At 43.0% G+C, this 12704-nt stretch overlaps 1 protein-coding gene across 1 annotated transcript in view; it reads left to right on the top strand.

The window, feature by feature from the left end:
* Positions 1-747: 747 nt before the first annotated feature.
* tenm2a (teneurin transmembrane protein 2a) overlaps positions 748-12704 on the top strand; it is a 211930-nt gene continuing 199973 nt past the window's right edge. The window contains 1 exon segment of the mRNA XM_035162067.2: positions 748-1014. The gene's annotated coding sequence lies outside the window, so the exon portion shown is untranslated.

The raw sequence follows: 12704 nt of genomic DNA, 5'->3' as shown, positions 1-12704 counted from the left end.
GTTTCACTTAACGTCCACATGTTATTTTCAAAAAAAATTACTGAAATATTGAAAAATGATCTGTCAATATTATGGGGAGTGATTAAAAAAAGTAATGTGTTATTTCCTGGCTCAGGCTCCGATCCTCCACCAAGTTTGGTGCAAATCGGATTAGCACTTTCGGACGTAATCCTGCCGACAAACAAACAACCACACAAACAACCGTTAGTTCGCGGGCGAAACACAACCTCCTTTGCAGTTTTAACGATGATCATATTATAATTGACACATGCATCATATATAACACATGACACTGTACTTGACATTCTGGAATCTAATTGTTTAAATGTCACCACCGCTGATCCCTGTGCGTCGTGTGGACGCCGCTGCAGCCGACAGCCCTGCACACTGGATTACTCTCGGTACGCGCTGATAATGACCATTGACTTGGCTCAGCCGTGAACGCGCTCCGCGAGCCTCGGTCATTCCCCTGTACCCAGTGTGTGTGCGTGTGTATGTGTGTGTGTGTCTATGTGTGGTTCGTCGCTCCCTGGGTGCCGCTGTGCGAAGCCTTTGCCGATCGAACGACGCTCGCCTTCGGAGCATGCCCGCCGCTGCTCCTCCGGTCCGGAGAGAATCGAAGGGGAAGACGTGCCGTTTGCGCACACAACTGCTTTCCGCTCGGTTTTTGTTTTGTTCCGTCTTTGCCAGTCAGCACTGCCCCCTACCCCCCAACCCCCCCACCCCACATAACGACCATCAGCGCGGAATGGATTGCTCCGTTTGATTTGGTGAGATGTTGCACTGGATGCTCGTAGCCTACATACCCTCTCCATCAGCTCACCCCCCCTCGGCCTCTCATCTCGCTACCGTGCACGGCTTGTCGGGACAGACGGGGCAACAGAAAAGTATGCAATAGCTAAAAAAAAAAACAAGTGTAAAGTAGCAGCTCCGGACTGGTCGATCGGAGGGGAGGAAAAGTTCTAGTTGAAGAAGGAGGATTATGCAGTGAGTCCCGCGCATAGCTGGAAACAGGTAGGTGATGTTTAAAATGTGTACATGTCCATGTGGAAACGATATTTACGCGCTCCCGCTGTTTGCGCACCAGCTTCTGCGGCCACGAACGGCACATGTGTGAGCGCGATCAGTCCTGGTGGCACGTAGGACGGGGAGGGCAGCGCGCAGAGATGACACTGATGTGCATGTTATAGTTGGGGGGGAAAAGATTTGTGGTCCTCGTGTGATCCTGGCACAGGTCGCTCAGGACTCCCGTAGTGTGTCTGCAGTGTCATTGGCGCATCATTTCTCCACATGGTTATTAGTGAATCTTGAGTTTGTGGTTTCAGAGGTTTGCACGCAGCGCATCTGCACAACATCCTGATACCATGTCCCCCAAAAAAAAATCACAGCCTGTCCTGGCTGTGTGGAGCCTCCCTGTTTTTAAAGAGTCAAGGTGAAACGCCTGCACATGTCACGTTGAGGGGCAGGAGCTCACTTAACCTTCTCCAGATCCTGCCCGACGCGTCCACGGCTCTACCGCAGCGCAGCATCCTCGCATGTCATCGCTCTCCCTGCATGCGTGAGAAAAGCGAGTTTGTCCTTCAGGGAAAAAAAAGATGCTTTTCCTTCCTCGTGGCAAAGAATGGTGTTACTATGCGCTTTAATTGGCTCGCAGACCCGTCATTGCCTCTTCTCCTCTCCTCATGGAGGGTCACAGCGCAGCGTCGCCGCGGTGCGCCCGGCAGGCCGCAGCGTATTTGTGCCTCTATGAGTTAATCTTTTCAAAAAAGCACCAGTTGCTACACTGCACTCTATATATGCCCCCATTGTTGTTTTCATTAATATCTCGCCCACTTACTTACATGCTGTCATGTGTTGGATTAGAAATAATGCATGGGCATTATGCTTTGTGGAGCTAAATCCAAGGTGCATGCAGTGTTGGTCCATGCGACTTGTGCTGAATTTTAATATCATTTCTCTGCGTCCATGCTCTGTTTTTTTTTTTTTGGTGACACAGAGAGGCTGAAAGCCACAGGCCAGCTGGCTCCCCTCAAGCTGCAGTGAGGACCATAGCACTGCAGGATGTAGCTCACCCGGGAATGAATATTCATCGGACATGAGTGAGACTTTTAGTAAAGGATCTCATGCCATATGCGCCCTCAAAGTTTAAGGTTGCATTAGAGGGAAAAAAAAAACTTTTGGAGTCAGTTGTGTATCAAGTCGGGTGTCAAGGGATGAGGCCCACACACCGGCTGTAGGATCCCAGAGCCTGGCAGTCGTCAGCACCTCATGACATGAAAACACACACACAAACGCACAGATGCCACACAGATCTCGACGATGAGGTGCCCTGCTGAGATTTAACACTTCAATCTAACCGATGCAGTTCCTCTCTGTGGCTCTTCTATCTCCTCCTCCACCTTTAGCTCTCATCGAGCCTGCCTGCATCTGTGTGATCTCTAACGCTCTTTGATCCGTCCCCCGCTTTCCATCTCTCCATCTTGAGCTGTTGGCGAGGGCACGCGAATCAAACAGAAAGCAAAGTCCTCGGTTTGGCCGGCAATCATTACTGACACACATTTAAACATAGGCATATGGAGACGTGCACGTTGTGTACTTAAGCTGTGTCTGTTTAACCCACATGGACACACACACACACACACGCACACACACACAGACACAAACACACACATAGTCTCTTTCCACTGTCCAGGCGTCATCATTAGCACCTGTGTGTGTGTGTGTGTGTGTGTGTGTGTGTGTGCGTGCATTCTGAACTGTGTGTATAGCAAGCGGCAGTCTTAAGTGCTAATAGGAGCTCACACTGGACAGCAGCAGGGCATGTCAGCCGCAATCTCCAGACAAGCCCTCAGGGTGTCCCATTTGGCACGGGCACACACACTTACAGACAAACAGGCCTGAGAGGTTTAGACTTGACTCAAGGGTCTGAGCACTATGGGTTCTCTGAGTCCACGTTCTTGTTGGACCTTCCAAACGATTCAACTAGATTAACTTGCTTTGCTGTTACCATGGATTTATGTAAGTTCTGTAGATTGACTTTCACTTATGTAAACTTGTCTGTGCATTCAGAGTATTTGTTAATTCGCATGTGGATGTGATTAGAGAATGAATGACTTTCTGTTAATCCATCTCCTCTCCCTCTGCGCTCTTCTATGTGGGTTATGTATTTATACATACATTTCACTGCAACACCTGTGAGGCCTGGGAAGAGGCGCATCAATCTTCATTAGACTGAAATGAGGCTGACCCTGTTGAATAAATGACTATCATTGAGAGAGTGAGTGTGTGTTTGGTTGTGTGTGTATGCGTGTACTCGTGTTGAGCCCTGCAGCCCACTCTGACCTGGCTGACAGATGACTGCAGTGATTTCCAGGGTTCAGCAGATTAGGGGATTAAAGACTGTACGCTTCGCACAATAACCCTAATGCATGCGCACGGTCGGTAACCGCGCGCACAGCATCAAACAAACACTCACCGCCGTGCAGGGCTGATCAAAAGTCAGTGGTGTCCAGTGTGACCCCTCTGCTTTGTGTCGTCCTGCATTGAGAGGACAGGGCTGTTTACATTCACATAAGCAAACAGATGGAAAACGGCATCAGGAAACCTCAAGGGTCCAATTCCACTAATGCCATTTTCACACCACTGGCGTGACACGTATCGGTAGTGAGAGCCCAGTTAATACATTTTGTCCTTCCCAACCAATTCAGAGCAGACTCAGTTTTAGATAATGAACCAACATAGTGGGGCTGAATGTCTGTGACTAGGCCAATGCAATTTTGCTCCGGATTGAGAGCCAAAAGTCCCTTTCAAACACAAAATAGGCCCCATTGTGTTCATTGTTTCAAATCGTGTCAACAATAACTACATTGCTGGGTGCTAACTGATGTCAAAACAAAAAGCTGCTTATGTCTCTCAGGTATAATTACTTGAGAGGCAGTGAAGTGCCCCCTTATTTGTCGGCTTTGTTTGATTTCATGAGTTAACTGGTTTGATTTTGGAAAGAAGAAAAAAAAAAACTATTTGCCGCAAGGTGTTCACATGCTTTGCCTGCACCATTGCAACCATAGCAACATTATCAAATTTGAAAATACCTTAAATCCATCAGAGCCAGTCTGGAGGGGTGGTAAAACAGGCAATTATCCCCAGCAGATCTCCACACCTGCAGCTTAAATCCTCCATTATATATATATATATATATTTTTTTTTTGCAACAATGTCTGAAATGGTTCTGAGCTAAATAGAGGTGGAGGGTACGATTGTTATTTTATCAGGTTAAATCATTTTTGAAATATAGCAAACACTGCTGCCGCTCTATGGTACATTAGACCACAGCGCCTTATCATTTGGGACCGAGCAGGATAGGTGGTAATGGAAGCAGAAACGAGCTCTTGTCACTACTGATTAACAAAGAACACTGACCTTTCGAGAGAGGAGAGGAGAGGTGGCTGGAAATGATGGTCTTTGTGACAGAGTATGGGGGTTGTTGATACTGCAGTAAACATCAGGACACGTGGGTCAACAGATAATACTATGCTCTGTGGCGTAGCTCGAGTACAGCATTATCTCTGCTCCTTAGGTTACATCCATACTACTACGATTTTTTTCCTAAAAATGCATGAACTCTGCTGCGGATACACCAGAGAGTTAAAGCCACTAAAAGAGGAGTTTGGGAAATGCTGCTTTCCTAATTTTAGTCTGAAAACTCCAGGGCTGCCTTTCAGTCAGGAAGGGCAGATGTTGGAAACAATGACGTAGACACTCACAACAGCTTTCTGATTGGGTCTTTTTATTTACGACGTAGCCTTCCCTGATTCGTCAGGCTCCTATGACATGACCCCCTTTCAGAAGAAAACAACCGGCACTAGCCCCGGCTACCAGTGTATAACCCAACATGGATGATCGATTCCACCCGTTGCTGACCCTGTTGCCTTTGCTCACATCTGTCGTGTAGTTGAATTCTGCATTTTACAACCGCTTTCATGTGAACGAGATGAGCTGTTATTCAAGCAATCAGTGACAAGCAACCAAATGCTTCCTGTGTACACCGGCACACGCATGCCCAGTGTATGTGAGTAGTCATGCGATATGTGTTGAGGCGTGTTCGTATGGACAGGGATTTAAACTGATACCGAACCAAAAATGTTTCTGTGGACAGAGATAGAAGTATGGATGTAGCCTTACTAACTCTCAGCTGTTTCACAAACTTGTGGCTTTTTTGGAGCCAGATATTCAATCAGCTCCTAGTCATAAAACCCACATCCAGGTAGAGAAACTGCTGCAGGGATATCTTCATTTATATTATGCTGCCCATGTTTGGCTGCTTGCAGAGTAGCTTTTAGCGTAGCATGAGATTTAACAGTGCCAAAAAGACTGATGAGAAACGACCAACTCTGTCTCCCCCTCCTCATTTCTACTGCATTCATCCAATTGCGGACTGCTTACTGTCCCTCTCCACATCTGCCCGCTCTGGCTGCGCAGTCCTCAATTTGATCTATTCATGCTCCATTGTCTTCTCTGTTTCATATTTCAACATTTCAACTTTCAACATTAACTGTGCTCCTTCAGGGAGCTTGGCACGGCGTACGAAGAATCGCACGCTGTGGTTTTTCGAGAGGCTAAAATTACAAAGACTCACTGATGAAGGAGCAAATTAGATTAATTGCCGTAATTGATTAATTGGTGGGAAGATCAGTGGAAACCACAGAGTATGAAAAAAATACTTTATGAGAGCTCCTGTGGTTTTCTGGAGAGATATTTTAAGACTTGGGTTTTTTAATAAAAGAGAAAAATATAAACTGCACATTTCTTCTCCTTTTCTTTAGTGACTTTAAAATAAAATAAAATTCGATCTGGTAAAAGTTTAATTCTGACTATACAACCGCTGCAGCTCAAACTGTAAACGAACAAAAACCTTGAATATGCTTGCATCAATTTGCAGTTTTTAAATAATCTTGTTTACATAACGAGTGGCTCGACTGGGCCAATTAAATTCAACCACACCATTTCTATCACTTCTCATCACATCTTTGAAAGAAAAAAAAAAAAAGAGGTTGTGCTGCACATGCTGTTGGCCCATCTCTTAGGATATGAGCAGAGAGAGATCAGGTGTGTGTAATGGATTGTGTGTAATTCACTTCACTAAAATAGAGCCCTTGATATCTTGTTATTGGAACAATGATTCTCGAAATTGCTGCCATGACACATCTTAGTGGTGAAATTAGCCACCGAGACCCCGACTTAATATGAAAACACTTCTAGATGCTGTAATTCAAAAGAGAAGTTGATGCTTTTAAATATAAATAAATACGAGTTTTGAAGTCAAGAAGAAATAAATAACACTGGTGCTGTGTCTTTAGGTGTTTAGTCGTTGTTTTTACACAAAAAAAAAAGAAAAATGTTGCACCAGTAAAAAAAAAAACAATCTTAATTTAGTTACACACAAATTAATTAAGTTTATTATAAGTTATAAAAAAATATAACATTATAGGTAACTTTATTTAAAAAGTTGAATTCATTTTTGTGTTACCACTGTATTTATTTGGCCCCCAAAACCATTACCCATTGAAGTTGTTTGTAAATTTTCTTTTCACTGTAGCTGTGATATTCAATACACTTGAGTAAGGATAATGTTATCGTTGGTGTTCTGTGATGTTTCCTCGACTAACATGAAATGAGAAGGCCATGAGCCGGTTCCTCCCACCACTCCCTCACATACCCTTTGTGACCTTTTCTTTTCTTTTCCTTCAAAGGGCTTTTGTGTAGCGCAGACCACACTGCTCTGTGCAGCGCGAGCAGTGTATTCTTGTGTGTGTTCACATGTGTGACACCAAGCATTAGCCATGGTTTAGAGAAAGCGACACTTGTGGAGGGCAGCCTTCATCTTGGATTACCATGCCCATGGATCCTGTGGGGTTTTTTTCTGTGTTGGAAGCGATGGCGGAGTGGGATGATATTTACTGCATCTGCCTGACAGCTGACTGACTGGCTTTACCTCATCCTCCTCACTTGCTCCCAACGCTTTGTTGAGAGCTTCCTTGTTACATTTAAGTTGAGCAAAAAGGGTCTAACTCATGTGCCTACTTACACATGCAGCCATGGATAACGGCTTGTATCATGTACAGACAATGACATATAACACAACCAGAATTCCTGGATGTTTTAGTTCGTAAATAACAGTACATATCCAATTATTTATTATCAACTCCATTTGATTGCTACAGGCCCAATTTTGTAGTGTTTATAGCGACAAAAGTAATGTTTCCTCTCTCTGTGATGTACCCCGGGTCCATTCCCCCCACTTCTTGATTTTTATTTGGATCTGAACCAAATTTCACACACTCATAAATATCAGCCCCCTAAACATGTTTGATATTCTTCATTAGGTTTCGTGAATTATTCTCTGAAAAATCAATGAAAATGTTGAAAAACGTGACGTTTGTGCGCGTGCACCCCTGCTACCGCCATAGATTGAATAATTCCCTGGGAAGTGCTGCAGAGCAAGAGAAATTCCTGGATCAGCCCATTTATTTCAATCTGCACCAAAACTTAATGGGGTTCTTCTTCTACCCATATTGCATCCTTCCACCAAGTTTCGTGCTAATCTATCTGGTAGTTTTTGTGTTATCCTGCTAAATAAGAGAAAGACAAACAAAAACATGACCTTCTTTGCAGAGGTAACAAACCCAGATGAAAACATAACCTCCCTGGTGTAGTATAATATTTAGTTTTATCAAACATTGATGTCCTTATGATTGATGTGTTCGTCTTGATAGGTGCCAGCTATCAGTTGAAATCACTGGAAAAAGGCTGATCCCGTTGTAAAGTAATCATAGTTCCTCTGACAATGCAAAAGCAAACACAAGGCCTGTTGAGACTGGCTGGGCCACAGCAAATCAAACAGAATTTCTAGGCTGACTTTGCAAAGCTAACTTTAACACAAAACAACTGAGAGGAGCTTCCATCTGTTGGTGCCCTGGTGTGGTAGTGCAGGGTTTCACTTCTTTTTTCTAAGTATTCTCATCAGTGTGGAGAGGCGAGCAGCCTCCCTTACAAATTACTAATTCTCCTGCTTCTTCCTCCTGTCTTTGTTTTGATAAATGGGTTGAAAAGTGGACTTGTCCTCTGCTGCCCCTAAGAGGAAGGTGTGGTTCGGCTGAGTCACGTTCAAAGGGAAAGCTTAGTCATCACTCAGACCTAGAGATCCACTCAAGCCCTGACCCCTGTGTTCCTTCGGACAGGAAGTCTAGTTAGAGCAATCACTGATGATGTCTGAGGATCCTTTGTGCCAGTGAACCTGCTTAATAGTCTGTTGTGTTTCTACGTACAAACTGAGGGCTGTGCACGCTGCATGGGACCAACGCAGAAACATCAACCTCCAAGCACATAATGGATCCAGGCATACACACACACACATACTCCAAGAATTCCAGTTAGCAGTTACTGTGGCTTTCCCATTTACCGTCCTCTAACTAACTTACCCTTGATTTGTGGGATCATTCAATGCCGTGCCTTTCACAGCCAATGGAGTAACCACTAACTGTCTGCAGCAGCCAATGAATTCTTTACATTTAGCATACTTAGTTTCCATCCCTCCGTTGCTTATCCCCTCTCTTTTCCTTTCTGTCTCTCTTTCCAAGTAGACATGCCTAGTTAGAGTCTAAAATGGCCTTGTGAAAGAGGACGGGAGTTAAGATGGCATCCCCTGAGACTTTTCAGAGAAGTAATTTAATAAACTGTGATATTTTCCCCACTCCACAAGGGAAAGGGAATAGGCTCAGAAAAGTAATGAAACTCAGCTGTTGAATTTTTAATATTAAAGAATCAATTTCCTGTACTTGAACATAACCAGGGAAGGCTCCTTTCTTCTACCTGAGTTGCAAAATGCACAGTGTAGCGCTGACTCCCGGCTCGGCTTCCCCGCTCCCACAGTTGGGAGGTGTACGGATTTGATCAAGACATGGTTCAACAGCATCTCCTGGCTCCCACCTGCCCGTGAACGTTTGAGTAACAGCTGGAAACCACAGTCGCTGCTCTGAAAGAGGAATAGTAACTACCTCATAAGAATAGATGGATATCTTTGTTGATGATTAATAAAGCTACGAGCAAAAAAAAGCATAATCCTGCAGTGAATCCTACACTCCAGATTCAGGTTGGTGTAAAAATTTGATTTCCTATGCACTTCAGAATTGTCCTGCTGTTCTAATGTATTTGGAGGATCTGAGCATGGAGCTACGATTTATGGCGAGCATGCTTGAAAAAGATGTGACCACATTTCATCAGTCTGACAGCGTCATAATTTACATCTTTAGCCGAACAAAACCAACCAATCAACCATGCTTGAATGTAGCCTGATGACATCTTTAGGTACGGCTGGACAACATGCAGTAAATCTTCATGATTGATAAGTATGTTTTCCCATGTCAATAAATATCATGATCTATACAATATCCACAGGATTGTAATGACTATAATTAAACTGACTTTCAAAGCAATTATTTTTTCCATGGTTTGCAGAATTAAAAGGTTAAAACAATTTGTTTTTTTCACAAAGTTGAAGCAAAACTTGACTTATTAAATTTGTCAGGTTTTGCTCCACCTGCTCCGATTAATTTGTAGAACAAATATTCATATGACGATATAATTTCAGGTAAATCATCGTTAATAATGAACCCAATATTGCTTTCAGATAAAATCTAATGGATTAGTCTCCTTGGATTTATGTTCAAATTAAATAATTTTACAGCACATAATTTATGTCTGTGAAGATTCTCAGTTGTCAGTTCTGATTTACTGTGTGTCTAGTGTTCACATTTGGTGCCTATTTTTCTTCTCTTTACATAATATAGCATGTTGGAATATTTTAGGGTGTGGGGGTCTGGGTGGTGGACGGACACGTGTCTCATCTGTCTTCATACAAGAGAGTGGAATAGGTGATGATCTAAACTTAAATGTATCTTGACTATAACTTTTTTTTCAAATCTCACCATTCAGTAGTCATAATATGTTGACTTAGGAAATAAATATATTTTGTTATTCAGGACTCAAAACATCCTTTTTTCCTTTAAACTCTGGATTTATAAAATCTTTATAAAATCTTTTTGATTATTATTTTCTTCCCTTCTCATTGGGTTTGACCTCAACAGGCTGGTTTGACATTAAATTGATCATTAGATTGGACCCTACCAAGTATTTGTTAATTAATTGTGTTTCCTATGTTTCACGCTTCTGTCAAGGCTGCCGGCTGTTTGTTTACTGCCGATATGCAATGACGCTCCTTTTACCCGGACTCCACCGCTACGTGTGGCAGACAGAGAGAGAGAGAGAGGTCAGGTGATGATTTATGACCACGATGCTGCATTCCAGCACAGGATGATTAATCTCTTCTGGGAACACTTCACGAGTACAAGTTTAACCTACCTCGGCCTTGCACACGCAGGCACGCGCACACCACTGCGCACACAAGAGTGCAAACGTGCATGAGCGTGAGCACGCGCGTGCTCTGCATGCCTGACAAGCAGGACATAAACGCAGGGGCAGAGTGCATGCAGGTGCTTTTGTATGCAATTCATGTGCAACTACCGCCCCCAACCCCCACACCACACATACACCCATCCCCTCTGTGTCTCTGCTTCCCTTGTTCATTCTGTCTTCTTTTTTTTTTCTCTCTCCGCACTGACCTCAGCGGTGCAATGTCTAACATTCGCCCCTCTCCTCTTTTGCCTCTTCCATTCATCACAAACAACCACAGACTGTCACACACACACAGAAAGAGAGAGGGAGACAGATTGTATGAGGCCATTGGCTGCAGCAGCAGTGAGCATAAGGCTATAGGATTAGTGCTGCTAGGTGCTAAAAGCTTCAATGTCTTAATAAGCACACTGAAAGACTGTGAGTGTGTGCGTGCGGCGTGCGTGCGTGCGCGTGCGTGTGCGTGCGCGCGTGTGTGTGCGCGTGTGCGTGCGCATGTGCATCCAGGTGCTGGGTACAGGTACATATGCGTTCTCTGGCAGTCCTGACCTGGCATATCGAGAGGATAAGTGTAAATACCACAGGCTGCATCTGAAGCTCTATTACTTGAGCACACTTCAACGAATCATTCCACAGTTATACTCATTGAAACACAGAGGGTGGCTGAACACATCTTTATTCTAATGAAGTCATTTATTGTAATGGAGAGCAGTTACAGTCAACTGTAGTTTAGATTCCTACGCTTTTGTCATTATGGCTTCCCTGTCTCTTCCTCTCTCTTCCTTATACGTCTCTTTGCCTCACTAGTGGCCAGCTTCAGCCCCTGGACGCAGTGACCTTCAGATTTTTCATGAAAATGAGATTTGCGGTAGTTAGTTTTTTTCGTGAGGCCTCATGTGGTATATCAGGATTTCAGTGAGAAATGTGCTAAAGAATAAAATACAGCAACAAGCAATTGGCAAGAGGAAAATATTTTTTATAAAAATATGAGTGAAATAAATTACAATGGAGTATGTATAAATTGTTAATTTTTAAACGTATTTCAGTCATTGTTATATCAGTGAGGTGCTTTTTATATGTTTTGCTTCAATCACCTGTATCCCAACATTGTTTGTCGTCTACATTGAGTGTAATGAATTCATCCTATTCCCCTTCGTCAATTCCCATCAAGACACATTTGCTGCATATTTATTAAAGCTTTACCCCCACGCCTTAAGCACTGGTTACTTTGGCAACACCTGTGGTAACTAAAGGGAAACGCACAGTTGACAAGTACAGGAAACACTCCTCAAACAGCTACTTCATCAGAAAAGTAAAAGAGCATCTTTATCTTTTTACAGTTCAGCCATACAACCTGGTGTTTTAGTAAAGAAGTCAATAAAAGTTTCTTGTGCGTCCTCATATTTTACCAGCACGTAACCACTAAGTCAAGAGCCCCCGTGAAATCCATTTTTCTCAAAGATGGCCTCTGTCCTTTTAGGTAGTTCTTATCACACTGATTTGGTTTAATTCTATGTAAAAATGGATTGAAACATCATGATTGACAGCAGAGACGGACTGGTTGAGAGTGTGTATGGTTGGGAAAGCTCTACCGCGGCTGTGCAGACTCCAAATGCAAAAGATGGCATAGTTCGTATCAAGGATATTTTAGCTTAATTTTTTGATGGTGGGAGGAAGTGGAGACTCATAGTCCATCTTTTTATACAGTTGGAAACTGTTGGAATGAACAATAAAACATTTAAACACTGATACATGCATACCTTTATCATTTCCTATAAATAAAAAAAAATCTGAATCCTATGTAGAAATGGTGGTCCACTCCATTATTACAGATATAATACAATAAACCTGTCTATTGTTAAAAAAGTAACCATGAATTATATTAAAAACAAACATTTATTCCACCAAAATCTTTAATGAAACTAATTCTCCTTATCTACATCTCACTAATTGGTGGCAGATGAAAAAATAAAATAGAACCCACATTCATTTATCACAACTGCTGCTAACTGCTAAGATATGGCCAGCAGCTGCCACCAGATAGCAGCCTATTTCATTAACTAATGGTTATTTCTATCTTTATTTCTACAATACACCAGGAATTTAAACATACATTTAATCATCTCTACAGTAATGCCGTGTGTGCGTAGATAGAACTGAATACATGTTATGCCTTGACTCCATTCATAATATTCTCACTGGGGACTTTTGCCCTGCCCAGGATGAATTGGAAAGAA

The sequence above is a fragment of the Hippoglossus stenolepis genome, chromosome 7, assembly GCF_022539355.2.
Source record: "Hippoglossus stenolepis isolate QCI-W04-F060 chromosome 7, HSTE1.2, whole genome shotgun sequence".
NCBI lineage: Eukaryota > Metazoa > Chordata > Actinopteri > Pleuronectiformes > Pleuronectidae > Hippoglossus > Hippoglossus stenolepis.
The sequence above is the reverse complement of the archived record's forward strand: the minus strand, read 5'-3'. Positions and strand labels throughout refer to the sequence as shown.